The sequence below is a fragment of the Ambystoma mexicanum genome, chromosome 4p (assembly GCF_040938575.1).
Source record: "Ambystoma mexicanum isolate Mex_15411 chromosome 4p, UKY_AmexF1_1, whole genome shotgun sequence".
In the NCBI taxonomy this organism is placed as follows: domain Eukaryota; kingdom Metazoa; phylum Chordata; class Amphibia; order Caudata; family Ambystomatidae; genus Ambystoma; species Ambystoma mexicanum.
Window position 1 is genome coordinate 68,063,303 of NC_090927.1, and position 27,670 is coordinate 68,090,972.

Genomic DNA, 27,670 nt, shown 5'->3' on the forward strand with positions numbered 1-27,670 from the left:
GTCAAAAAATCCTTATTTAGGTCAGACTGGGTAGACACAGTAAATGATATTGAGTCCCATGTTACCTACAAGGAGTATGCTAAATGTTTGCATGCAAGGGAATCGATTCCTCTATATATTCAAAGATTTCCTTGCCAGAAGGCGAGAACTACATTTATGCGTTTCAGACTAAATCAGATGCCCACTCTAGAAAGAATTTACCATTGGACCCATACAGAAAAAGGGTCGAAGGATAATTCTAAAAATCTCGCATGTCGATTTTGTGGAGCGACTGACATGACAGAAACACTTAGGCACCTTCTCCTGACATGCACCCATTTTGGGAATAAAAGATCTCTCTACTTTACAGATAGATTTGAGGGGGATTGGGAAATGTCGAAGAATCTGTTCTGGAGTCGCTGCATGTGGGGTGTAAATATCTCCCTAATCCTCGCATTGAATTCACTCCTACTTAATATTCAGGAGGAACTGGAAGCAAAAAATAAGGAATTCAATGAGTAGAGACTATATTGACCCTATGGTATATGAAATGATATGGTATATGAAATGATATACGGTATATGAAATGTAAACTGTATATAATACATATGGAATTTGATTTTATGTCTGGGAACGATTTTAAAAGTTGATAAAAGTGTTAAAAATGTTCTGCTCATAAAATGAAATCTATTTTTCTACTTGTTTGGAATGTACTTTATGTTGTATAAGGTTTTATGTAAACTAATCATACAACAATAAAAAAAAATTTTAAAAAATCAACCCCGTGTTGGAATGACATCCTCATCCTCTGGCTCCATTGCGTCATCACCTGTAACGTGAACAAAACAAACATGAGTACACATGTCAGCAGCACATAACACACACACACACATAGATATTACTACATCGACAGCCAACACATGAACCAGACATGTCACACACAACTCAAACTCCGGCATGCATCCAGTGGGATTGATATGCAAAACAGAAATGGATGCGTGCAAATTGTGAAGCCTACACATGTACTGAGTGTAGTATATCACCTGCATCACACACAACCCCTGGCAGGCACAGATCATAGGCAGAAATTAACAAATGGCAACAAAGAGATGGCACATAGCATAAGCATGTTTGAACAGCCAAATGGCCACAGCTGCAAGTGAATCAAAACACACCATGACACACGTAATATGCATGTAGACATGCATCACTAAATCATCATCACCAATATAGCTTCATCGATCTGCAGCTCGGCCCGTACTGGGCGTAATGGGCCCTGAAGACATAGTCAATGTCCCAAGCAAAGCGAGGGCCTTCAACGAGGTATGACGCCCGGTACGGTCCGAGCTGTCTGTCCATGAAGCTTTTAGAACACCCTTCGGGGCCTGATTCAGCACTTTTTTCATTGAATGTGCCAAAAACCATGATTCAGTGTGTCAAATCACTACGCCCAGGCTCCACCAGTAAGTGTGCCTGGGCGTACTTGCAGTGCACAACAGTGCACCTTCACGATTGTGCCGGTTTAACCTAACGGGCGCAATGCTGAAATCTCAGCAGAATATTTGTAAAATAACGACATATTTGTTATTTAACAAAAATGCTGCTGAGAACACATGTGTAAACAAACACTTTCACACACACCAAAGTAAGTAGCTGCCATGTTGCACAACACAACGTTGAAGTTGCTTGCATATGTGTATGTGAAAGTGTTCATATACACCCGTTTCCATATACACCCGTATGGTGTATATGAACACCTTCCTATACATGAAGCAAGCAGCTTCAACGCTGCTTGCTTTGATGTATGTGAAAGTGTGCACATACACACGTGCAGGTAGCTCCGTGGTAATTACAACCCGATTTGTAGGCTGTAATCAATCTGCGGGCTATACCAGTTAGTATAGCCCATAGATTGAACAATCAACTTTGCTAAACAGTGTTAGTGTACATGTGTTTCAGGATGCACCTGTGCTAGCAGGGTCGGACTGGGACAAGAAATAGGCCAGGTCAACCAAAAAAAAAGAGGCCCACCCCTCGCCTCATGACCCTTGACCTCTGATGACATCACCGGAATTGATGTCCCGTGATGAAACATGACCTTCCACCCCTTGACAAAACAGGAAGTGGCATCAAATAGCATTGTTCCTAAGTACACAAAATTACTGTGAATCCAAGCAGACGTCCAAGGCCAAATGATAATATGTCATTGGATAGCACTTACGCTTAAGCTCTTTTTTATAGAACAAATATGCATACAGTATCACCCAACCTGTGTTGGTACTCATTTATCGACCTAAGAAGGATGAAAGGCCTTTTCAAAGAAAAATAAAATTGAAACATTTTATTTTTCCAAAACCAAAACCGGCCCAGGCATGGCCAGAAACCGGCCCCCACTCCCCTGGGATGATTTCGGGCCGAAAGGCAGAGGGGCCAATCCAACCCTGTGTGCTAGTGCGTTTCATAACAGTGAAGGGATGAACATCTGAACATACATGCCAGGTCACTTTGACATTGCATCAGTGAGTAGGCATGTAGAACAGTGTAACATGGCTCAGAAGTGGGTGGGTGCGGTGCAGTACATGTGTACATTCCCAACAATCTACATCAACAAGTTCGTTTTGATGTCAATCAGTTAACATGACGGCAGTGTAAGGGCAGGTTCAGGTATCATGTGCAATGTGCATGCACTGGGTTGCATGGCTACAGTTAACCCCTCCCCCCCCGGTCAAAATGCAGGGAGGCTTTGCATGGCAATGAAAGGTGACCAGAGAACTGTGTTTTGGCAGACAGTGTTGGCTAGTGTCAATTGCATCATCCCAGTCAAATGACAACACAGCAGATGATAATGGGACAGTAAGCAGGACACATGATGAACCCTCAGTAGTACACCCATGTGTGCAGAAGGCACTACACCAGTTCAACAGAGTCAGGGGGCCTGAAACAGGGGGAGGCCTGTGCCCCTCACAGACAATGACACCCTAAACATGTGCGTGATGCAGGACTGAGCCAGAGTGGGCATGGAATGGATGATCAATTGCCATTAAATGTATGTCATCCTGGACAGGTACTACAATGATCATCCGGGCAAGGACACATAGGGGCATGCATGGAATGCACATGGAGCATGAATGGGCACTCATGTCCCCGGGGAGCATCTGCCATCTGCACAGTCCAAGTGAGATACCCTGCATCAAGGACAAAGGATGTACCCCACTGTATGTGTCTGGCAGGTTGGCAGGGGCAAGTGTGCATGAACACAGGAGTGTGGAACTGGCCATTGGAGTAGTCCAACATGTTACCCACCAGTGCCATGGTGAAATTGAGGTGCAGGGGGGTTGAAGGGGCAAGGAACCATGCCCGTGTGGAGTACCAGCATGTAGGCTGACCACACATGCACGTCAGTCATGCAATGACAATTGGCCTCATGACGAGTTTGGAGGTAGCATTGGTGCTATTAGCGCCATGGCTGCCTCCAAAATCGTGTCCTGGTCCCTTGAATGAGGAATTCCTGGGTCATTCCAACCTTGGAGGACCTGGTAATTCCTCATTCAAAAAACCCATCCCCATTCCCATTCGAGCCCCCATAGGGCTCAAATGGAATGGGGATGGAGTTAATAACGGGCCCGTTATTAGCACCCTGGTCCCCTTGCGGGACCCACAAAGGACATCTGGTCTGACCAGACGTTCTGAGCGGGTCCTGCAAGGGAACCTCGTAATGGGGCGGAATGGGATTAACGGTTCCGGCACCATTACCGGCGCTGTTAATCCCATTCCGCCCACCTCGTAATGAGGCCCATAGTCTGAGTGCTGAGTGGAACGACACCACAGGCTACATGCAGACAGGTCAGTGAGCTGGAACATGGACCGGAGGGGCAGCCCAGTGACTAGCATGTGAGTTGGGCGCATGTGTGGTGATGAGGACAGTCCCCGTGTGTGCTTCACCTGTCCAGCATGCATCATAACAGGCACGCATCAGTGAAGCATTGCATGACTCGCACATGAGAACCATGTACACATAGCATGTAGTGGCAGTCAAGCACAACACATCACACAAGCAAACAACACATGGGCTGAAGAAACACGCAACAACACTCATCGTATGATGCATCATAATCCAGCATCTCTCCCACTCCTTGGATCAATTCTGCCTGGATGAACTCTGCAGCGATCTCCTCGTGCGGATTGAGTTCTTCCTCGTCAGGTGGTTGCCCATTGCCACTTACCTGAGTCATGGCATAATTGGAGGCACGCTTTTGATTTACACAGCATCGGAGGTCAACCCAACGCTTTTTGCAGTCCTAAGCTGTGCGCACCTGATATCCAAATGCATTAACTCCATCCGCAATATGCTGCCAGTGGACCCAACGCTGGGCAGGCGCAGTATGGCAATTAGGGACCACTAGTATATTGCATTCGTGTTCCGACACATAGCCCACAAGGAAGTCCAGTTCCTGCTTGTTGAAAGGCTTCTTCCTTGACGTGCCAGAGGCCGGAGCCGTGTATGGGGTCCCAGCCTCTTGCGCAGGAGCAACCCTCCTCCTCTTGGGTGGTGGTATGGACCCTGACTGGCAAATACGGGCCTGATCAGTAGGGGCACTGATGCTGGTGGACTGGACCAAGGGAGTGGCTGGTGGAACCAGGACGGAAGCCCTGACTTGCATCAGTGGCTGCTGGGTGCTGTTGCCAGGACCCAGAGCATCAACTGCTGCAGTGGCAAGGTCAGTGACCGACACAGTCCTAGCTGGCAGACTCACAGCCGGGGTGGTGTTGGCTGCATCTGCCCATGCAGTTGCCACCACCCGGCTGCTTGGGGCAGCAGATGACAACACTGCCCCAGGGACATGTGCCTCGGTCAGAGCATCCCTGTGCGCACTTTGCTTGTGCCTCCTGACCACCTGAAATTCAGCCTGGGAGTACTCAGGTGCCATCATGCGCTGGCCGATCCAGAGCCTGGGTGGTGGTCGCCACAGTTGCACCTGCAGCTACCACTACCTTTGGGCCTGTGACAGTAGATGAAACTGACTGCCGTGTCACATAGGTGCCAGGGTCGGATGCAAAAGCTGCATCTCCCAGAACTGCAGGGGGTGGTGGCATGACTGCACCAACACGTGGCAGGACATCCTGCACATGTGGCGCACCCCTGCCTCTTCCCCCTCTGCAGCCGCCCTGGCCACCCTGGACTCCCCCTACTCCCTGTTCACCCCGGCAACATGTCTGACCATGCTCAACACGTGGAGGACACCCAACTGAGGCGCCCCTCACCTTTTGTGGCCTCCCAACCATAGCACAGATGTACTAGTGCCAATGGGAGGTGCACACGACAATTGTCCTGGGCAATTGGGGTGAAGGGGGCGGGGTACGTGATGTAAACAGCACCCCTGTGCTCCTGCATGGCTGTATGTGACCACTGGGGGAAAATAACGAGTCACGCAATGCTCAGGCACCCCAAATATACAATAAAAACATGCACACAACCCCCGGTAGCCCATGTGTGTGGAATTAATTTCCCGCAATATGCGGTGGCACCCAGGGACACAAAAAACACGTACGTGTGGGACACACAGGCTACTATGACCTCAAAAATGGGTACGCGATACACGGGGGGACCCGCAGTGGGAAAAATAGCATGCGCGACTCACCGTCTGACTAGCGTGGGAAAGAAAAGCACGTATAGGCAACACCCCTGCCAAAAGAAGAGGTACATCCTTGGTCGGCTGTGAAGTGATGGCGTGTGAAACAACAATAAGTAGCAACACACGCGTCAGTTTACACGATAAGCACGTACAGCAAACTGCTGGCCCGTGCTCACCTTTAACCCGTGCCAAGGGAAACGCCTGCGCATGTCACGTCACTTACGTGCTTACGCGCTAAAGCCCTTTCCTCGAATTATACGCTGATGTGCTGTTTTTTTACGTGCTAAATCACTCTGCATCGATCTGGCCACGCGACAACACACGGAAGACCACGCTCCTGCCCAGAAGGCCAGTTACCTGTCCCCCAGAGCCCTGAGCAGCCTCCCATGAACCACCTGCTGGTGCCTGTCTGCTGCCATCGTGCCCTGCTATTTGGTGCCTGCACATCAGCCATTGCCAGGGGTCCAGTTGCTGTGACTACCCCTGCTGAAACAGAAGACTCCCGACTGGTGTTCCATCACTCCACAGACCAGCCCCAGGACCCAGTTGCCCACCCACACCTGCCTCGGGGGTTGCCATGTTGGGGCAAACACCACCTGAGACCACTGGCAACCCTCAGCCAGAGAGGCAGAGGGCTGTCAGCATATCAGCCAGAGAAGTTGGCATCCTGGTGGAGCAAGTCCTGGGGCATTATGATGCCCTCTTCAGACGACCGTGTGCCACCAGAGCCCCCCCTAACCCCACCCCACCCCGTCCCTCAGGGATTTGCTTACCCGGTCAGGAATGATGTTAATGGTTCAAAACATTGTTGGGTAAAACATTGCCACAAATACATTGCCTGTCTTTTATATCGGCAGAAAAAGAGTGTTGAGCAAAACGATGTATAGGGAAAATCAGGGGTACATATTAAGGGGTGTGCGAGGGTGCGGTTAAGGTGGCAACGGGTTCAAGAGGGAGTGTCCCCCTCACCCCCAATAAGATATTGATGAGAATATGTGAAAAGGCAAAAAGGCCAATAATCGACTTTCAGGTGCATTATTACATTGCACTGCAACTATGAGCTGAATATTGGGTGTGGGGGAGTAGAGGGGCAGTGGGGTGGAAGGGGGGCCTGAGGGGTGTCTTCCCGATTTCGTTTGATTTCGTAAATGTAGCCGCAGAACCTGAAATGAAAATGGCCTCCAATGTGCTTGTTTTGGCTGCCTTCTAAATATACAGAACATCTTGCGATGGCAGTGCAGGACAGCAGCTGAGGGGCGATATTTATTTGCATGGAATAAGAAATGAGTATTTTGATTGCGATGCCTTTTGAACGATATTTAGAGGGAACAGTGCACATGGCTGTGAGATTTCCAAAGAGCTAATGGCCCTGATTCACAAATAAATGTAATGCTTATTATTATTATGATGGTGATGATTATGATCATTATTATAAGGGCATTTATTGAGTGCAGACCTAGCTTCAGGGCGCACCCAGTGAAGGATGCAGAAATAAGGGAGCAGAGAGCTAACGGGGGGGAGGAATCGTGGGCAGTTTGGCAGCAAGGGATCTACAAGCAACCTGGACGGACACAGGGGGAGCAGATCACTCTCAGGTTGGGTACGTGGGCCAAGGTGTTAGGGAGGAGCCATTGCTTGAAGAGGTGCGTCTTGAGCTCCTTTCTAAAAGGTAGAAACATGGGACAAGACTGGTGTTGATGGGCAGGAGGTTCCGGAGTCTTGGGCACGTACAGAGACGGCCTGTCTTCTGATTCTTTCCCTCCTGCACCGCTCAAGTTCAAGTCTGCACATGTCCTTACTTCTGGTGGATCCTAGGCCTCTGGAGATGCTGGGTTTCTCCTTGAGGTAGTTTGTGGGACTTCAGGATGACAGCCTTGTAGATGATGCAGCAGGATTTGAAGATGATACAGGCTTGCAGCTAGAGCCAGTGCAGTTCCATGTGGGTCGGGGTGATGTGGTCATATATGCAGAGTCCTTTGATGAGTCGTGCTGCAGTCTCGGGTGGATAGCTCAGTGGCAACGTGCTTGCCTTGGAAGCAAGACGACACAGAGAAACACAGGTTCAATCCCCGAGTCCGCGCTTAGAAATCTCTGGGTATTAAGCACGTTATAAATAACCTATAAAATATCATATCATGCAGGACACATCTTAGGGGTAGCAACGGTAGTCACCGGAATGCATTCCAAGAGGACATTGCCATCATACAAGTGTTAGAGGACCAAGGCTTGGACAGCAGATCCGAAAGGGCTAGGTTTTCCACAGGAGAGAAAGGTGGTACTAATCTGCTTGTTTTTTCCTTGCTATGTGCTGTTTGGCCTGCTGGGGTGTGAAGTGCTCGAGGTTCATAACAGAGAAACAGGTCTAGATGTCAGGGTGTTTGGTGTTGTTGGTCATGGTGGGGTTGAGCTTCAGGTAAGCACTGCACCTCCATGACTAGATCAATGTGAGGCAGGCCTTGAGCCTGTGGATGTCTTCGATGGAGGATATGTTGAGGTAGATCTGCGTGTCATCTACGTACTGGTGGATGTGGATGTTGCGTGGAGCGAGGAGGGTTCCAAGCGGTTCAATTCAAAGATTGAAGATCACAGGCCGGAGTATGGATCCTTGCGTGAATCCACAGGATGGGATGGAGTTGGTGATCGGGAGGAATCCATTTGTATCAATTGGTATCGATTAGCAAGGTAGGATTTGAACCAGCTGAGGATGATCTCGCTGATCCCCATGCAGCGATGCAGATTGTCAGTGCCGCTGAGAAGTCAAGCAGAACCAGGAGCCAAGGAGGGCCATCACCAAGGATATAAGTGCATCATAAATCACCCGGATGGCAGATCTTTCTGTGCTGCAATTGTTTCAGACAATAATTTAGCAACATCTTAACATAAATGAACAGAACTAACATAGGCCACTAATATCTCATGGAATGTATGATCTCTTCCTTAGTCATATTTTTCAGTTAACTATGTAGTGCACGGAAGAAACATTGCATTTCAATAAGCTGGAATGTTCTATGTTTTCTACAATTGTTTTGGTGAGTATACAAATTGAAAAATACCAAGAAACACAGAATATATGTAACAAACACTTTTTCTAACCATTAATTGCCTTTCATCTTAATTCTTTTTCTTCTTTTTGGGATTCACTATTTTGATACAGCCCATACATATATGTTTTCCAGATTTCCAACCAAAGAAGCTTATTATCTTTTCGATGATCAGAGTCTTAAATTGACTTTAATAGTCTTCTTAATCCATTACTATCTTCTCATGTTACAATCCTTTACGAGAGAACATTGGATGGGCCAGTCTTTACCGACCTAACGGCAAAGATCACCCTACTTTTACCTATGGGTTTGCCCCCCCAACCCCAAAACTAAACCTTTGCTGGCTAGACCACATGCCTTTGATGTTGAGGTGTCTCATCGAAAAAGGGCCTTACGACGAACTATTAGCGGACTCACCTCTTTCACTAATCTTCTGATGCCACTAAAGATATCCTCAATTAAAAAATACAAGCAACATTCTAATAACTGGATCAAGCACCGAAAAGCCCTCATGGCAGCCCCCGATAGCCAATGTATGTTGACTGTGGCTGGCTCTGCACACCACAACATTTTGGGGGAATTTGATCAATCCTATAGATTCTTCTATGTTAGTTCCACCCTCAAACCATATTGATGAATCGAGGTGGTATGAGCACTTCACAGGTATTTTCGGTAATCTTACCTTCACCAAGCTAACCTTTGATCTGGACTTCCTGGTCCCATGGCTTGTCCATTTTTCTAAGGGCAAAATCATATCCAAGATTAAAAGTAAAAATGCTCAAGGACTAAGGGACTCGATGGTCTGCCCATCTTAAATTTGAAGGCCGATCCTTCCCTTTGGGCTGAGGTGCTCTTTTGCTAAATTGGGGGCACGTGCCTATCACCTGGTCTTCCTCTATTTGTACCTGTTTCTAACCCTGCCAACTATCGTCTGATTGCCCTGTTGGACGCTTTGTCCGAAATTCTCGTATTGCTTCTGCTTGATGGTCGGGAAAGCGTAGGCTAAGTCAATTGGCGACTGATACCTTTTCAATTGGGATTCAGAAAAAAAATACGGTGTTAACTTAATGGTATGATCCATCGAATATTACAGGCCTCAGTTTGGACTAAAAGAAATCCACCCCTTTTTCCTGGACTACATCGATCTTACACCCGCTTTTGATTGTTTGAACAGGGTTCTACAATGGAGTGAACCAAGTAAATAGGGTGTGCCTAAGGGACATTTAAACATGCTGATCCACTTACATCAAGACACAACATTACAAGTCCGTCTGAACAACCTCACACTTGTCTGACCTGTTGCAAACACTCGCTCTGTGGCATTTCTCCTTGCCAGGTTCTGCAGTCTCGCAGCAGCTCTATCTCCCAGGGTATTCAGTCTCCCAGTGTCATGCCGCGCGGCACTTGGCACCTGTGGAAGCGCTGGCGGCGCGGACATTATTCCGCCGCACACGCTGGTAGCCCGTCACGCCCACCTGCAGCAGTGCCCGTGCGTATGCGCGCTGACGCGGCCCGGAGTTTAAATACAGCAGCTTCCGGGTTGCGTACGCGTTGCAACGCTTCCGGTTCCCTCCGTTAGTGCTGTCTGCCTTTTTCCTGCTGTTCCCTCGCTCGCCCTTGTTGCAGTTTTTCCGATCTCTATCGGGTCCCGGTCCTCTTACTCCTTGTTTGCCTTCTGCCCTCCTTCTTCTGCTACTTTCCTTTCTCCCCTCTCGCTACCCTTCTTTCTCCCGGCTCATCTCTGTTCCCGTTCTTTTCCTTATTCCCCTTCCTGTTTTCCTTCTGCCTGCCTCCTTGTGTACCAGACCTCGGCCTGTTTTCTTGGATTGCTGATTCTACTGTTCGGATAACTTCCCCTGTGACTTCCCGTTTACCAGATCTTGGCCTGTATTTGGACTGCCTTATCTCTGTGTGCTACACCCATGGACTTGGTTCCCCTTGTGGTATTCCTTACTACGTACTGACTACCTTCCTCCGGAGCACCTACCTATCTACCACGGAGTTCAGCTTCAGCCGACTGCATTCTCCCAGCATACCAGCTCATTCGTTAGGAGAGTCACGCAGGTCGCTCAGGGGTTTTTTGTGCCACTTGGTTTTTCCCCTTCCCGGCGTTCCCGGGAGGAGGCACCGGGTACCCTTCTTGGGCGTCAAGGTGGCTTCCTTCCGTGGGCGCCCTTACCTACACAAAAAAAAGGAGCGACCAAGAAGTAAAGGAAAGAAGGGTACAGGAAGAAGAGATGAAGGTGAGGAGTTAGGGGAGGGTGGAGAATCGGATTCTACGTTCTCTAACGAGGATATCACCGATCCCGGTGACAGTTTGTAACGCCTAATTGAAGTTGAAATGGCTACTCCACAGCAAGTACAGGAACTTGTAGCAGCAGTCCAGAGCTTAAATGTGGAAATGCAGAATCTCAAGGCTGCCAATGCCACCCTACAGCAACGGATGACGGAGAGAGAACGACCTTCCACCGATCTACCACCGCTCCCCCTTGTGTCGGGCAAGTTTGATGGCACTCCAAAGAGGGTAAAAGAGTTTTTGGATGCATGCCATTTACACTTCTCATTCCGCCCGCAGACCTTTTCCTCGGACCATGCCAAGGTGGGGTTTATGATAACACACATGTCAGGTAATGCCCTGGCATGGGCCACTCCGTTGGTGAACCTGCCGGATCCAGTTTTACAGGATTATGATGCTTTCAAGGTTTTGATGCAGCAAACCTTTCTATGTACCAAAAGCACCTTCTTGGCTTCAGAAGATCTGCTTGACATCCGTCAAGGGAATTCGGATCTGCTAACCTACATTACAACATTCAAACAGGTGGCAGCTGAAGCTGGGTGGCAGGAGCAGGCTCAATATGCAATATTTCGGCGGGGTCTGAGAGAAGACTTAAAGGATGAGCTAGCCAGGATAGAAAGACCCGTATCCTTTGATGAACTCCTTACGGCTACCCTCAGGATAGCTTTCCGCCTGACCGAACGACGCATGGAAAGAAGAAAGACCAAGACAAATGCTCCCCCTCTCTTGTAAACACACCCGTCTCCTTCAGTACCCTTCTCACGCTCCTCCAAAGAGGAGCCCATGCAAATTGGGACAGCCCGTGCTCCGCTCACCCCTGAGGAACGCAAACGGCGCATGGACGGCTGCCTGTGCATGTACTGCAGGGTTTCCACTCATATGTTACGAGACTGTCCGGAGGTGTCACCCAGAAGGTTGGTCTACTGCATTGTGGTGCTCCCGGCAATTTCATTGACACTCACTGGACCAAACGAAAAGGTCTTAAAAGAATTGCCAAACAGGAAGACCAGAAGGTTGAAGGAGTGGATGGAGAGCCTTTGAGCTCAGGCATGATCACCCACACCACCGAGGAACTCACCTTGTCGATACAACAGCACACAGAAAGGATTATGTTTGACATCATCAGAGCTGCGCACTTCCCCATCATTCTGGGAATCTGCTGGCTACGCAAGCACAACCCCAGCATTGACTGGTCTAAAAATCTATTACATTTTCAGTCTTCATTCTGTAGATCTGAGTGTTTACCCGAGCCAAGATTCGAAACTGTCAAGACTTCTAATAGTTGTGAGACCAAGTCTGTCCATTGCTTGCCCCATTACCTAAGGGAGTTCCCAGAAGTTGTGACAGAAAAGATACCTATTGAACTACCTCCACACCGGCCCGAGGACTGTTGCATCGAACTAACTCCGGGAGCTCTGGTACCATTTGGCAGAATGTTTCCTCTGTCACTGGAGGAAAAGCAATTTCTCAGAGGTTATCTGGACGCTAACATGGCTAATGGGCTGATCCGACCTTCAAAGTCTCCTGCTGGAGCTTCCTTGTTTTTCGTTTCCAAAAAAGATTCAAAGGACTTAAGACCTTGCATTGTTTATCGAAGCTTAAATAAGGTCACTGTTAAGGATCGTTATCCGATGCCCTTGATAACTGAGATCTTACAAGCAGTCCACGGTGCAACAATTTTTACCAAGCTTGATTTAAGGAACGCGTACCACCTTCTCCGAGTACAGAAAGGAGATGAATGGAAGACTGCCTTCAGGACTCCGTTCGGGCTCTTTGAGTATCAGGTCATGCCATTTGGGTTGGTGAATGCCCCTTCTGTTTTTCAACGGTTTATGGACAGACTGTTCTCCGATTTGTTGTGCCAAACCACTCTAGTGTATCTTGACGATATACTAGTATTTTCCAACAATCCCAAAGAACACGAGGAACATGTCAAGGAAGTTTTCCGTAGGCTTAAGAACAACCACTTATCCGTCAAACTTGCTAAATGTGTGTTCTCCGCTTCATCCATACCTTATCTGGGTTATATCTTGTCCAGTCAGGGTATCTCAATGGACCCCCACAAGGTGTCTTCTATCCTAGAATGGCCTTCACCCTCTTCAGTGAAAGAAATTCAAATATTCCTGGGTCTGGCGAACTTTTATCGTAGGTTCAAACCCAATTTCTCCCAGAAGATCCTGCCCATCACTTCTCTTCTCAAGAAATCTTCTGAGCCGTTCAGATGGTCGGCTGAGGCAGAGGACAGCTTTGGGGATCTTAAGAACACCTTTTGTGCTGCACCCATACTACAACAGCCTGACCAGGAGCTGCCCTTCATCCTGGAGACCGACGCCTCTGCAGCTGACATAGGAGCTGTCCTTCTCCAAGAGGTTCGGGGAGTAGAGCATCCAGTCGCATACTTCTCGAAGACTCTTAACGCCAGTCAAAGAAACTACTCTGTCATTGAACGAGAATTACTAGCAATGAAATCGGCTTGTGTGGAATGGCGGCATTTCCTTCAGGGAGGCAGGTATCCATTCACTATCCAGACAGATCACAAGAACCTGCAAGTCCTGAGGCAATTCGAGTGCTACAACACCCGACAGGCCCGATGGGCTCACTTCTTCGCCCAATTCGATTTTCACATCACTTATATCCCAGGAAAGCTGAATGTGTTGGCTGATTCACTTTCACGTCGTTGTGATTACTTACCCGATTCTGAGTCTCCTCCTGAACTCATGTTCCCCCGACCCAGGAGTATCAGAATGGTTTCCACGTTCCTCAGTCAGGTAAAAGAAGAATCGGGAGGGCGCTTTGAAGTTGAGAGACATACCAAAGACTTGGCGTACGAGATTAGAGATGGTCTATACCTGGTCAAGGGTAGACTCTACCTACCCACGCCTGCCTTTCGCAAGATGGCTTTGAACTGGTGTCACGACTCAAAACTTGCTGGCCATCGGGGCAGAACAGGTACCCTGGAATTCCTTCGTGATCACTTCTACTGGCCTAGAATGAGGGAGGACGTGGATCGTTACGTTCAATCTTATATTATCTGCCTCCGAAGTAAATCCCCTCGTCAACAACCTATTGGATTACTCGAACCATGTGCTGTGCCTGACGGCCCCTGGAGCACAGTCTCTACTGATTTCATTATGCATCTACCCATCTCACAGGGGTGCACATGTATAATGGTGGTGGTTGATTTGTTTACTAAGATGGCTCACTTTTCCCCTTTGCCCGGAGTTCCCACTGCAGCTAACATGGCAGAAGTATTTCTCCAAGACGTCTTTAGATTGCACGGTATGCCCTCTAAGATCATCTCTGACAGGGGAAGTCAGTACACCTCTCATTTTTGGAAGGCTCTCTGCGAGCGGCTGGGGATTGAAAGAGCTCTCACATCGGGTTTCCACCCCCAATCCAATGGACAAACTGAACGGCTAAATGGAACTCTTGAACAATACTTAAGGTGTTTTACTAACTCCCAACAAGACAACTGGCACTCGTTATTGGCTCTGGCCGAATTCTCCTACAACAATTCTGTGCACTCAGCTCTAGGGGTCAGTCCATTTTTCTATAATTATGGCTACCATCCTCGGTCTATTCTTCCTGTCTCCTGTCTTTCTACCGATTTACCATCTGTAGACTCCTCACTCACCCTCCTTAGAGAGATACACAAGAAGGCTAGGGAAAGCCTTCAGTCAGCGCAGGAACGCTATAGGTCCCAAGCCAACAAACATCGTCAACCCGTACCAGGTTGGGAGGTTGGTTCTAGAGTAATGCTTTCTACGAGATACTTACCGCGTTGGGCCCATCCATCCAAGCTATCCCCGAAGTTTTTAGGGCCTTATAAGATTGTACAAAGGATCAACCCTGTGGCCTTCCGTCTTAAACTCCCTGCCAGCCTGAACAGAGTTCATCCTGTCTTCCATGCTTCTCATCTTAAGCCCTTTCATGTTGATACCTGGAGGCGTCAAGCAGAGAGAGTCACTGTTCCTCAGGATTCCACTCCGGAAGAATATGAGGTAGCTCAAATATGCGACTCCAAGTATCGTAGAGGCAAACTAGAATATCTTGTACAATGGAAAGGCTTCCCCTCCTCTGAGAATTCCTGGGAACCCATCTCCCATATTTCTGCCCCTACCCTGTTGCGCAAGTTTCACTTTTACCATCCAGGCAAACCAGGGGGAGTGCCCCTTGGGAGGGGGCATACTGTCATGCCGCGCGGCACTTTGCGCCTGTGGAACCGCTGGCGGCGCGGACATTATTCCGCCGCACACGCTGGTAGCCCGTCACGCCCACCTGCAGCAGTGCCCGTGCGTATGCGCGCTGACGCGGCCCGGAGTTTAAATACAGCAGCTTCCGGGTTGCGTACGCGTTGCAACGCTTCCGGTTCCCTCCGTTAGTGCTGTCTGCCTTTTTCCTGCTGTTCCCTCGCTCCCCCTTGTTGCAATTTTTCCGATCTCTATCGTGTCCCGGTCCTCTTACTCCTTGTTTGCCTTCTGCCCTCCTTCTTCTGCTACTTTCCTTCCTCCCCTCTCGCTACCCTTCTTTCTCCCGGCTCATCTCTGTTCCCGTTCTTTTCCTTATTCCCCTTCCTGTTTTCCTTCTGCCTGCCTCCTTGTGTACCAGACCTCGGCCTGTTTTCTTGGATTGCTGATTCTACTGTTCGGATACCTTCCCCTGTGACTTCCCGTGTACCGGATCTTGGCCTGTATTTGGACTGCCTTATCTCTGTGTGCTACACCCATGGACTTGGTTCCCCTTGTGGTATTGCTTACTACGTACTGACTACCTTCCTCCGGAGCACCTACCTATCTACCACGGAGTTCAGCTTCAGCCGACTGCATTCTCCCAGCATACCAGCTCATTCGTTAGGAGAGTCACGCAGGTCGCTCAGGGGTTTTTTGTGCCACTTGGCTTTTTCCCCTTCCCGGCGTTCCTGGGAGGAGGCACTGGGTACCCTTCTTGGGTGTCACGGTGGCTTCCTTCCGTGGGCGCCCTTACCTACACAATAAAAAGGAGCGACCAAGAAGTAAAGGAAAGAAGGGTACAGGAAGAAGAGATGAAGGTGAGGGGTTATGGGAGGGTGGAGAATCGGATTCTACGTTCTCTGGCGAGGATATCACCGATCCCGGTGACACCCAGTCTCCCAGCGTCTGCTGTCTCCCAGGATCTGCGTCTCCTATGGTCTGCTGTCTCCCATGGTCTGCCATCTCCCAGGATCTGCAGTCTCCCAGGGTATTCAGTATCTCAGGGTCTGCAATCTCCAGGGTCTGCAGTCTCCCAGGATCTGCAGTCTCCCGGGATCTGCAGTCTTCCATGGTCTGCAGTCTTCCATGATCTGCAGTCTCACAGGATCTGCTGTCTCCCATGGTCTGCCCTCTGCCAGGATCTGCAGTCTCCCAGGGTATTCAGTCTCCCAGGGTCTGCAATCTACAGGGTCTGCAGTCTCCCAGGATCTGCAGTCTTCCATAATCTGCAGTCTCCCAGGATCTGCTGTCTCCCATGGTCTGCCCTCTCCCAGGATCTGCAGTCTCCCAGGGTATTCAGTCTCCCAGGGTCTGCAATATAAAGGATCTGCAGTCTCCCAGGATCTGCAGTCTCCCAGGATCTGCAGTCTCCCAGGATCTGCAGTCTCCCAGGATCTGCAGTCTTCCATGGTCTGAAGTATTCCATGGTCTGCAGTCTTCCATGGTCTGCAGTCTCCCAGGATCTGTAGTCTCCCATGGTCTGCCCTCTCCCAGGTTCTGCAGTCTCCCAGGGTATGCAATCTACAGGGTCTGCAGTCTCCCAGGATCTGCAGTCTCCCAGGATCTGCAGTCTCCCAGGATCTGCAGTCCTCCCAGGATCTGCAGTCCTCCCATGGTCTGCAGTCTTCCATGGTCTGCAGTCTCCCAGGTTCTGCAGTCTCCCAGGATCTGCAGTCTTCCATGGTATGCAGTCTCCCAGGATATGCTGTCTCCCATGGTCTGCCCTCTCCCAGGATCTGCAGTCTCCCAGGGTATTCAGTCTCCCAGGGTCTGCAATCTACAGGGTCTGCAGTCTCCCAGGATCTGCAGTCTCCCAGGAACTGCAGTCTTCCATGATCTGCTGTCTCCCATGATCTGCCATCTCCCGGGATCTGCAGTCTCCCAGGGTATTCAGTCTCCCAGGGTCTGCAATCTACAGGGTGTGCAGTCTCCCAGGATCTGCAGTCTTCCATGGTCTGAAGTCTTCCATGGTCTGAAGTCTTCCATGGTCTGCAGTCTCCCAGGATCTGCAGTCTCCCGGGATCTGCAGTCTTCCATGGTCTGAAATCTTCCATGGTCTGCTGTCTCCCATGGTCTGCCCTCTCCCAGGATCTGCAGTCTCCCAGGGTATGCAGTCTCCCAGGGTCTGCAATCTACAGGGTGTGCAGTCTCCCAGGATCTGCAGTCTTCCATCGTCTGAAGTCTTCCATGGTCTGAAGTCTTCCATGGTCTGCAGTCTTCCATGGTCTGCAGTCTTCCAGGATCTGCAGTCTTCCATGGTCTGCAGTGCCCCAGGGTCTGCAGTCTCCCGGGATCTGCAGTCTCCCGGGATCAGCATTCTCCTTGGTGGTAGCTCTCTCATGGAATGACAATCCCAGATTCGGCTGACTGCTTTTTAAAATAAAGTTTATTACCCTTTGGATGTTCTCTGGCATATATGCTTTCACCTGGGCTGCAGGGGCTTGTCTGTTCCCTGATTGAGCCACGTGCCCAGGGCCATGTGATATGCCAGCAGGCCAGCCTAAAGGCATACATAAACTGGCAGCCATTTTCGATTCTTCTTTGTCTTCTGTAGTGATAGAAGCTGCTGTCTGTCTGCCTGCACCACTTGTGAGCTGTTTATGATATGGTGACATTGTTTAAGTTCTCCTGAAAATCTGTGGACTTTTTTGTGACTCTGCAAACCTATCACACCTGAATAAGTCTGCAACCCCATAATCCGGACCCACAAACCATGTGAACACAGAATAATCCTCATTGCAAGTGTTCAGCGGCTTGGGACCCTCCCAGGGGTACTTCATGCAAGGCCGGCTTGGAAGTAGGGTGGCATACACTTCTTCAAAGAGCCTGAGGGGCCCCCAGCAGGATTACCGGGGCCCTCATTTTGTGTTATGTCGCTGACACACAGACTTTAATCTCAGTTGGAGTCCCGTGCTGACCTGGCAATGGCATTGTCATGACGAGGAGACCATCAATATGTGCTCATCTTCTTCTATAGTTGACCTCTGGGAACAGTTTCTTCCCTGGCCCTTGCATGCAGCAGCACAATACACACTTGCAAACGCAACCCACAGCATGCTGCAGAGAAGCCTCTGCAGCATGCTGGCGCCGCTCTGACGGGGGCAACATTGATGCAAATGTTTCTGAGCTGGACAGGCTCATGTGGCACTGTCTGCCGGTGGGCCGGTTCATGCTGTTGGCCCACTTGTTAGGTGTGCCCACTGTTATGTCCGTGCTACATACCACACATACACATCAGGCACATGTTTGATATGTCTTCTTTTATTTAAGCTGCCCCAGAGCCCAGGGTCGGACTGGGGCATAGCATTGTTTTGGGCACCAATTAAAAAGTAGCCCACAGTTGCAAATGGCAATTCATTGCTTTTGTGACAGACTGTTTGAACAGTACCCACCTGGAGGTTTTTGTAATAAGATGTGATGCAAATTGTGCAATTTAAAAAATATTTATTCAGCAACAATGGTCAAAATTACTAGCTGCATAGTGAAGTAATACCACGTGACCTTAGAACGTGTAGGCTTTGTGGTGACGCAGTCGAGACAGCTCGACATGTCCTGACCCAGTGTTCTACGTATGATAGGGGGTATGCGCCATACTGTAATACACGGTCCGTACAATTTGGGAGTCTTTTCTACGGGGCGGACGGTCTGGTCCTTACTGCGGTGGCATATTATATTTGGGAAAAGGTGAAACTTAGATGAAGTGATTAGGTCTTTTTGTCATTGTGTTTATTTGTGATGGTTATAATGTTTTCATTTTTAAATGTGTGTAATTGTATGCGATTGTGTGTATGTAATTGATCTCATGTTTATATGGTCTTAATGTAATGTGAAAGGTTAATTAACCATATGCACTTAATTGATAAAAAATAAAAAACAGCAGTGAAGTAACTCATCAAATTGGCCCATATTGGCTAAAGAAGCAGCCCACTTTTACCCAAAAAAACTGTCCCCCACTAGCATTTTGCGTTTCTGGTTCGGGCATTGCCCTATTGCCCTATAGGCCAGTCCGAGCCTCTCTTCTCCTTCCAGTCACCTCCCTCTCTCTTCTCTCAAACTCAAACATTCCCTTTCTTCCTTCCAACTGGGAAGCTCGATTCTACTTCCCCAAGATAGGTTCTACTCACCAACTCATGCTCTTAGAACATAACCCACTATGCAGCACACGCCTTCACTTACTTCCCGGAACACAGCATCCATACCCTTCCTTCATTCAACACCATGATTCTCTCTTTGCACAACTACTCACCATTGCATAAACGCACTGTACTACCCATGTCTTCATCAACCTTTTTTGATCGTGAGTACTTGAACGCCTTTCTCCACCCTCCTCCCCACTTTACCTTAACCACAGTGCCATCAGCGTCTCTTTCACGCAATTCTTCCTGTCATATCGTTCCATGGTCCTACATTGAGCGTCCATCATTCTTTTCTTTACCTCCTCATAGTGATAACACTACTTCCCTATTCTGCTTCTACTCATTCATCCATCCAGGAAGCAACCCCGTGTTAGGTTTCCACCTTCTCAATACCTCAAACGTTGATGCCCCTGTCATCTGATGTGGCGTCAACCTATATTGTAAAACCCTTTCCATGATGGCACGCACTCAATCTCCACCCCTAGCTACCGCAATACTTATCACATCCATTAATGTCCTGTTAAACCTTTCTACCACAGAATTCCCCTTGGGATTGTCCAAGGCCATGGTTGAACGTTGATCACCATTCTCTCGCAAAACCTCTTTCATTTCTCTGGCCACAAATTTAGGACTGTTACAAGATACAATCTTTCTCTGAAAGCCCTCCCTCCAGAAGATCGAAATTCCACCAATCTGCACGCAATGATTTCCTTCACCACGCACACCTCGGCCATTTGACATGTCAACTGCCACAATTTCCTATTCTCCCTCTCACAGCAATCAGCCCCAGAATATCAAATGCCCCCACACCAAATTCGGTGGCTCCACTACATTCATTGCTGGGACCCTCGTGATCCACACCTCATCACTTCTTTCACATCCTTCACACCCCTTCAAAAGTTGCTCCACATCAGCATCAATGCCTGGCCACCAATAATCCTGCCGAATCACACCCTTGGTTTTACAAACCCCTAAATCTCCTTCATGAGCACTACAAATGATGGTTTCCATCAAACTTGGGGACTGTTTTCTGGATCCATACGGCCCCCTACCAGCACTTGACACCTGATGTCTGCACTTACCCTTGCACTTGCCACCAGCTGGCCGCACTTTTACTTATTGCTTTATTTATTCTATTTATTTTACTGTTGTTCCCATGTACTGCTCTGCCCCTCACCCTTCTCCCCGCACTTTTCCCTTTCACCCTTCCCCTGCACTTGCGGGATCTCAATGTCACTTGGCCTAGTAGGATTGTTGTCTCTGTCTTCCCTCTGTTCCCCCTCCCTCGCCTCTTCGCTCCTTGAAACACTGGTGGATAGGCGCGTTATAAATGCCATATCATATCATATCATATCACTACTCTATGTCCTCGTACCAACATTCATTTCTCTATACCCAATTAATTCTTTATCCCCTATACATTTTGTATGCCTCTCCCAACTCATCCGTCGGCCAGCACATTTTCACAAAACCCATCACTTTCCTATATGTCTCATCCTTATCGCATTGTGCGAACCACTCCTTTTCATTGCCAACTTGAACATCCACATAAACTTCTCCCTCTACATAAGCCTGTTCTTGTCCAACAACACTATCATTATTCAGTGTGGCATTGCGCGACAGCGCATCCGTGACCAAGTTCTGGTCTCCCTTAATCTATCGAACCTCAAAGTCCAATCCTTGCATTCCTGTTATCCACCTAATGATTCTTCTTGATACCCCTTCAACCCGTTCCTGTTGAAAATGGGCACTAAAGTTTTGTGATCCGTGTCCACATACAACATGTAGACATCAGGCAAATGTTTTCCATTTCTTCTTTTATTCAAGCTAACGTGTTAGCAGCCCCAGTTGCCTCTTTCTCCTTCCATTCATCTCCCTCTCTCTTCTCTCTCCTTTCAAACACAATCGGCCTCATTACGACTTTGGAGGCAGCCATGCCCTTAATAAGGGCATGGCTGCCTCCAGAACCGTGTCCGGGTCGGGATTCCCTGAATGGGGATATACTGAGTATGGAGGGCCCGGTATTTCCTCCTTCAGGGAACCCGGGCCCAGTCCTTCCCCATTCCCATTCGAGCCCTCATAGGGCTCAATGGGAATGGGGAGGGAGCTAACAACGGGCCCATTACGAACAGGCCCATTGTTAGCTCCTTGGTCCCTCGCGGGAAAAACCAGACGTCCAGAGCGGGTCCCGCGAGGGGACCTCGTAATAGTGCAGAGTGGGTTTAACAGCGCCGGCACCATTACCGGCGCCGTTAAACCCATTCCGCGCAAGTTGTAATAATGCCCAATCTTTCTTGCTTCCAACTGAGCATCTTGATTCTAGATTCACAAGGGTTCTACTGCGCAACACATGCTCTTAGAACATAACTCATTATGTAACACCCAACACCACTTATGGTCGTTCCGCAAAGGCCTCAAAACGCTGATGTTCAATCAAGACTCCCACTAATTTGCACTGAGTCTAGGAAGCCCCATCTAGCACAAGATCCCAAAGGCAGAATTCAATAATCTCAGCAAGTCAGGTAAGACATTAGAACCTGGATATGTATGTAAAGTGTAAAATTATTGTTATTGTTAACTGCTGTATGAATCTTAATGTTAGTTAAGATGTTAACCTTCAATTATGTAATGCATAGTTATGGCTGCAAACCAATCAATGATGAACAAGTTGAATTTTATGCCTGTAACCAATTTCTTAAAATCAAGCGTGTAGATACCTCTGGGTTTTGAGCGCTATATCAATGTTCAAATAAATTTAATGGAGTGTCAGGCCACTAAGCCAGAGAGAGAGAGAGGCAGTATATGACATTAGAGTGAGGCAGAAGAAAGCCAAGACATCCATGCTTGCAGCCAACTTCAACTTATCCAAGAGTTTAAAGAATCGGATACTGAATTCCAACCCTCTACAAAGCATTGCCTGAAGTAATCTTCCCTTCATTTCATTCTTCTAATGAGACCATTTTTTCTCTACTGCACATTTATCTTAGTTTTCACCCCACATGTCTTTCTTCCAGGGTCTCCCTACCCCCAAGGGCTTGTAAACTGCCCACAGCCCCAATGAGAGCTGAGCTCATGAAGCGAGACTGTTAGGAAAATAAACAGCTGCAACTATTAGACCCTAACCATGCAGCTGGATTGGACTGGTGTAGTGCATGGAGAGGATGCTGGTGGGTCATGAAAGGGGGATAGGGGGACAGGAAGGGATGGCCAGAGAACAGAGCAGAACTGAAGTGAGAGGCTGCAGCGAGTGGAGAGTGGTATCCCACTGATGGGGTGATGACTGATAAAAGAGGCTATATATGGAAATAGAGTGTGCACTAAACATCTGATTGAGGCCTCTCCAGGGAGAGAGCAAGGACTGGATCTGAATCAAAACAGAACACAACATTGCTACCAGAGTGTGTATTGCAATAGGCCAGGCACTGCACTGCCCAGCAGACATAATCACCCAGAGGTCACACCTTTATAGAGAAGCCAAAGTCCAGGCAAACTGGTACATTCAACAACTTCAATGTGAGGCCTCCAGAAAGAGAGCAAGAAGCATGGTTAAACCAACTCTTAAACCCTCCAAAGGGTGGGGTGTTCAGTTAGGCATCCCTGTGCAATTCCCATAAATGCCCCCGGTCTTAATTAAGGGTGATGCTGATATGGATCTCCCTGATCTCTTTGTCCCTTTGCCAGTACCCAAATAAATGTTCTTGGGAACAGCTTTGCAACCATAAATTCTCAGAGGGAGCAAGTTCTATTTCTTTGTTAAAATATTTGTTCCTTTCCAATCTATTTGGAGCGAGCCACTATTTGAAGTCCACAATTCTGTACACCAGTTCTGCGCTATTCGGCCCATCCTGCACTGGATGTGAAAGGCTGTTGGTCCCCAGGTGACCCATTTCAGCCCATCCTGTTTAGAGGACATGCCTTTGTATCCCTGCTACAGTACTCTGGACCATCCAGCCTTAGAGATGAGAAGCACTATAACCATGTGCTCATTCCAGAGATCAGTACTGTTTTAAAAGTCTGTCTCTGCCACTTGTTTTTTTGTGTGTGTATTTTTATGTGTGTAACACTTCGTGCTGGTTTCCTCCTGCCTCTATACCCTGTGAAATTGGGTGGCATTAGCCATTGTAATGATCCTGTCAGAAACTTTACAGCAAAGGATAATGGCCAAAAATAAAGTGAACCAAGAAGACCTTCCCGAACCCTTTCCAAGCCATCTGCGTTGAATTTAGAATTTAGAGACTGGCTGGGTGATGCTAAGGACATGCACAAAAATGCAGAGAAGTTGGAAATGTTATACATGTAAAAGACAAGGCCCGGATATATTTCGAGTGCATTTACTTCCCAAAAGAATTCAGCAGGCTCAGAATGTTTGTTGGAGAACATGACAAAAACATAAAAGTCTGGGATTTCATCACCAGTCCTATGTTCCTGGATTCCCAGTGTATAAGGAAAATCCAATTGTGTTACAAACCTGTCATTTGTTTTAAATTATCATATTTTGCGTATTTTTCACTTTAACTAAAATGATGTAAAACATTCTACCAGAAAAGAATCATTTATAGTCCTATTTTATTCTGCATTGCATGTACTTCAATTCGAATAATGTTGTGTATTATTTAAAACTCAAAATAGAACTGGCCTGGGGTAACTTCACATTTTAAGAAGATATTTATTTATTGAACATTTGTATGGCGCCTATACATCAGAAAGTGTTTCCAGGCGTCACAAGTCAAAAGAAGGGGAGGCATAGGAGAAAACAACAATAACAGTTCTACTAGGCCTTGTGACATTCGGATCGTGCAAGTGCAATAACAAGAAGTGCAGGGGGAGGGGGCAGGTCAAGTACAAGGGATGGGATAGGGAGAGGGTGAAAGAGGGAGAAGTGCTGGGGGGAGGGGGCAGAGGGGCTGGGCAAGTGCTAAGAGGTGCCCAATAGGGCAAGTGCCAGGGGTAGGGGTAATAGTGTGAATGGGAAGAGGACCTGCCTCGGAAGGATAGTCCAGGAAGGGTTTCCGAGGGAAAGTGCTGATAGGAAGGGGTGAGAAGGGGAGACTGGACGAAGGAGGGCCTGACCCCGGAGAGACTCATAAGGGACACAGGCATCTGGTCATAGTTACAGGAGGAGACTTGCAGGGGAGGGAGAGAGGGAAGGAGGAGGAGAACATGAATGTCTTGAGAAGCTTCTGGAACTTAAGGAGATCTGGCTCAAGTCGGAGAGGGGCAGGAAGGCTGTTCCAGAGGAAGGCTCCTGCTGAAGAGGGAGATCAACACCCCACACTCTGCTTGGAGAAATATCTGACCTGGAAAGAGTTGGAGCTAGAAGACCGAAGGACTCTAGTAGGGAGGTATTTAGGGCAAGAGAGTTGAATGTAGAAAAGTCCCATGTCCCAGAAAGCCTTGTGGATGATTCAGAGGGTCTTGAATTTGATCCTTACAACAACTGGGAGCCAGTGGAGAGATCTTAGTGCTGGAGAAATGCGGACCCTGGGCATGAGGCCAAGTATAAGTCTAGCATTCCTATTCTGGATTAGTTGAAGAGGGCGGAGTGAGGTATATTAAGGAAGAGGCTGTTGCAGTAATCAAGCCTTGAGAGAACCAGACCTCTGGATACATTGCATTTCTGGGGGAAGTTGAGGAAAGAGAGAATGCCTCTAAGGTGATGAATCTGATAGTGCGCCTTCTTGGCAAGGTCAGCGATATGAGGTGAGAAGGAGAGAAAGGAGTCAAAGATGACAGCCACATTTTTAGCCTCACACAAGGGTTAGGGGAGGGGTCCCAAGGAGGGTGGCCAGAGTGTAGGAGGAAAGGAGGAAGTAGGGTTCCCAATGAGAAGGATCTCAGTCTTACTGGCATTAAGGCAGTGATCCCTACCAGTACACCATGCCTGAATAGCAATCAGACAGTCGGGAGTGAGGGAGAAAGGAGAGGAGGAAAAGGGAAGCTTAAAGGAGAGCTGTGTGTCATCAGCATAACACTGGAAATGAGGAGAGAAGGTGGAAATCAAGTGGGCAAGTGGGGCAAGATATATGTTGAAAAGCTACGGCAAAGAGGCTAGAGTCCTGAGGGATGCCACCAGTCAAGAATGAGGTAGAGTAGAGAAAAGGGCTCAGTTGAACATGGGAGGGCTGATTTCAGAGGAAAGAAGTTAACCAATCTAGTATCCAGTCCGTGATGCCTAGGGTATCACAGAGCCGATTTATGAGGATGAAATGATTGACCATGCCAAAGGCAGGGGACAGATCGAGGAGAATAAGGGCACAAGAAGAGTTGGAGTCGAGGTTTGAGAGCAGGTCATCACAATGGTTCAGGAGAGCAGCTTCCGTGCCTCTGGCCTAAGATCTAGCCCTAGTATAAATGGAAACATAGAGTATTTCTGCTCATGTGCATCGCACAGACAGAAGGCACGTGTAATGCTATTGATTTGACTGATCTTATGCATTCACATCAGAAGTTAAGGCATAAAAGCAAAATCACCTTTTCACAAAAGAAGTAAGCTTCTCCCCACCTCATCTGTGTCATGAGTCTGGTTCAATTTGGATCCCTAAGGGTGAGGTTATGCGAGGAGCTAGGACTCTTTCTTTTTAGACAGTACAAGTTCCGTTGGGCACTGTCCTAGGCCTCTCCAAACAATAAAACCCAGTCCTTTGTAAGTTCTATGGAAGCCAGACCTTACACATAAAATGAGGGGATGAGGCAAAGATATAAAATAAGCATGGGCAGATAGGATAAGGAGATTAGAGTTTAGCATTAAGAGATGAACATTGAAGATGTTGGGGATACAACTGGAGATGGCTAATTTTATTTTATTTATATACTGGGAAGAACAATGCTCTTTTGATCACAAAAGAACATACAATAGATAAGAAATCATATCTGATGGGAAGCAGTGAGCTTCTTACAATGGGGTGAGTTTGAGGGATATTCTGACCAGGTCACTGAGGGCAATACGTAAGTAGACATATTTAGATTATGGACAACCAACATTAGATATTTTTAAGTGCAGGTAGGCGGTACGGCCAGCTGTGCTCAGGATGTGACCATGATGGAAGAAGTGCTAGAGTTCGAAGCAGAGAAAGTAAGGGACACAGGCAGGAAATTTTTTTAGCTGCAAGGCAGATGAGAGGTAGGATAAGAGAGGTAACTCGGAGGTGAGGAGGTAGCAGGGAGGAAGCATAGGGAGGTTGAGGAGCCACAAGGGTAGTCAAGGAGGCAAAGCAGAGATTACGAGAAGGCTTGAAGAGTTGGATAGAGGAGGATAGATATGCCAGTGCATTACCATGGATGGATTTGTAAACCAGGAGAAGACATTTTAATCTGACTTTGTTTTGTATCGTCAACCATACAGCCTGCTGATGGTACGAGGAAGTAGGTGTGAAGTGATGGAGTTCAAAGAGAGTACTGAAAATGAAGTTAATGATCTTGGTGAGAGGACAGAAAGCATAGTTGGGGAGACCAACGAGGATGCTGGCACAGTAGTCCAGTTCTGAGAAGACTAGCGTGGTTAGGAGATGTGTGGCATGTTGAAAGGAAGGAGGTGCCTGATTTTCTGAATATTTAGGGGAGTGAGGGGAGCTGCTGTTGTAGTTTTGGAAATGATAGTAGAGAAGGTGTCAGAAGGGTGATAGATGACGCCAAGGTTTATAGCTAAAGAAGAGAAGGGGAGGTGGCGGGTGGGAAATTGATATGCAGAGGAAGAGTTGAGAGAGAACCTTAGTCAAGGAAGAAGACTACTGTGTTCTGGTAGAATTTAACATCAGACCGTGTGAAGCCATCCAATATTTAATGGCAGAGAGACAGTTGGACATTTTTATTTAGAAATCAGAGAAGAGTTCAGGAAAAGAGAAGATTTGGGTGTTGTCTGCAAAGAGTTGATACGAGAACCCAAATAAGGTAATTAGCTCCCAAGAGCAGAGGTGTAGAGGGTAAACAGGAGAGAACCAAAGACAAAGGGCCTCATTACACGGACGGCGGTAACCATGGTGCTATTAGCGCCATGGTTGCCGTCGGTATTTTACTGAGTCCGCCATGGTGAATGGTGGAATTACCGCCCTATTCCAAGGTGTGGGGGCACTAATTCCCCATTCACCATGGCCCTTCCCCATTCCCATTTTTGCCCCCATAGGGCTCAATGGGAATGGGTAAGGCGGTAATTACGGTACTGCAAATTGCGGTACCGTAATTACCTCCTAGGTCCCTTTGCGGGTCCCGTCCTTAACGGCTGGTAAAACCAGCTGTTAAGGTAGGGTCCCACAAAGGGACCCAATAGTAAGGCGGTAAAGGTTTACCGGCACTAGTACCCTTACCGGTACCGGTAAACCCTTACCGCCATCCGTGTAAAGAGGCCCAAAGCCTTTTAGAA